Consider the following 2,176-nt stretch of genomic DNA (forward strand, 5'->3'; position numbering starts at 1 on the left):
ATTCGTCGACAGTTTGACGCATTATGCGTCAAATAGGTTTTTCCCCGTTTGCCAATCTATCCTACCGAGAATTGAACATATAAACCCTGGTAGACTACCCGCATAACTGGGGGCATCGCTCGCGCTCGCCACTTTTGACCGCCCGATCGAACTTCCACAGTAATTTTTTGGCTGCTGGCCTCTGGTCAACCGTTTGCTTTTTTTCACTTTTGCGCCTGCTTCACAAGAGAATGACAAGTGGGGCTCGTAGCCGTGGGGTCGCAAGATCAACATGAGTTTTCTTCAGATTTTGGTACGTGAAGTCTGGGTCGCGTGGTCGCCAATCGCGATCCGGGTAAAAGGAACCCTAGACCCACGAGCCAATCCCGCTTCCGGCAGCCGCTTCCCTCGCTTCCTCCGCAGCCGCTTCCCCCGCTCCCTCCGCAGCGAGCCAATCCCGCAGCCGCCTCCCTTGCTTCCTCCGCAGCCGCCTCCCCCGCTCCCTCCGCACCTCGTCCCCTGAGCCCGTTCCCCTCTTTCTCTGCTCTCCACTATGCCGCCTCCTCCTCTCTCACTTTTCTCTCCGGTGGCGGTGCCAAAAGAAGGCGCACACGAGCGGTGGATCCGTGCCGGAGAAGAGCTGCGGGGACTGCGCTTCGGTCGCGGTGGGGTGCATCTGCTGGGAAGACGCTCACAGCCGCCAAAGAAGGCACACACGGGCGGTGGATCTGTGCCGGAGAAGAGCGGTGGGGACTGCGCTTCGGTCGCGGTGGGTGCAGCGGCGGGGAAGACGAACTAGGTCCGTCGCCCATCTTCACCTCCTCGCCGCGTCCTTGCTGCCTCCATGGCCAAGCGCACATATTTTTTTTCTGTCCCTCCATGGCGCTCGTTGCCGGCGGCATCTCGAGGAACATGTGACCTCCATGGTGCTCGCTGCCGCTCTGAATAGGTGAGCCCCCTCTCTCTTTTCCCTCTTACCCTGCCTTTTTCTCTACCTGCAGCTGCTCATCCTCCAATCTCTTCCATTCAGACAGGCTGGACGCAACGCACACGGTCTAGGAAGGCCACGGCATGACTGTGTGATGCAGTGAGGGCAACAACGACAACGGAGGAATCTATCCTCGTCTAGCTCCCACCCAGGCGGAGAGTTCGAGGACATCTCCCAGTTAGCGGGGGAGAGTCGAGCACATGTCAGCTCTTTCTTTTCCTTTCCTTATGTTCCCATGATGACCTGGGATTACCTGCAATTACTCAAGTGATTAGTTATGACCTGTAGTATCTGGACCTTCTTTGGTTTGGTCAAATTAGCATTGATCATCCATTTTTCTAAATTTATTGGTATTTTTAGTATGCAATTTGCTTGCTTGGTTTAGTCGCTTGTAATTAGTGTACATGCATGTAACTTGTCCCTGTTAGCTTTTGTTTTTGCAGGTTAGTAGTTACCGGTTGATTTTTTGTGTTCAAACTATTTTTGTGTTCTTTTATTGTCAATTGTAGGTGCTGCTTCTATCTTCTGGAAGTTAACTGCATTTTTCCTTCTAAAATCCCCAGACCAGGCTGTCATTGACAAAGAAAGGAGAGGAGACTACTTGGGGAAAACCGTCCAGGTTTGTCGTCAGTATATAGTGTAGCTGGAGCATTCATGGGAAACACATATATGACAAAGATTACTGGGTGTTAATTTATCTTCCTTTTCAGGTTGTTCCACATATCACAGATGAAACTTAGGATTGGATCGAACGCGTGGCAATAAAGCCGGTTGACGGTAAAGAAGGGCCTCCTGATGTTTGTGTGATAGAACTCGGTGGAACTATAGGTAAACAAAATAATTTCATATGTAGCACAGCTTGCAATGCCGCATGCTTGAAGCATACCATGTGAAACTGCGTAGTTTAGCCTATTTTCCTTCGGTTGTTCCCATAGCTGTGTAAGCCTGCCCAGTGCAGGGACAAAATCTTTTCTCACCGCGCATAATGACAGTGGCACTCTTGATGCAGGCGATATTAAATCAATGCCTTTTATTGAAGCATTAGGTCAATTTTCATACCGTGTAGGTCAGTAAAGATCAGCTCTTCCCTGAATGTCTATATATATTTTGGTATTTGCTCGCTTTTATACATTTAACTTCCTTATTCTGAGTTGTAGGACCTGGAAATTTCTTCCTGGTCCATGTCAGCCTTGTTCCAGTACTAAATGT

At 50.0% G+C, this 2,176-nt stretch overlaps 1 long non-coding RNA gene across 1 annotated transcript; it reads left to right on the forward strand.

The window, feature by feature from the left end:
* The first annotated feature begins 345 nt into the window (after positions 1–345).
* On the forward strand, positions 346–1,892 carry LOC147957111 (uncharacterized). The gene is made up of 3 exons (XR_015612055.1): positions 346–928; positions 1,010–1,586; positions 1,678–1,892. It is a non-coding gene; the product is annotated as an uncharacterized LOC147957111 (long non-coding RNA).
* Positions 1,893–2,176: the final 284 nt, after the last annotated feature.

The sequence above is a fragment of the Triticum urartu genome, chromosome 7A (genome assembly GCF_056163025.1).
Source record: "Triticum urartu cultivar PI428250 chromosome 7A, HENAU_Tu73, whole genome shotgun sequence".
Taxonomy (NCBI): domain Eukaryota; kingdom Viridiplantae; phylum Streptophyta; class Magnoliopsida; order Poales; family Poaceae; genus Triticum; species Triticum urartu.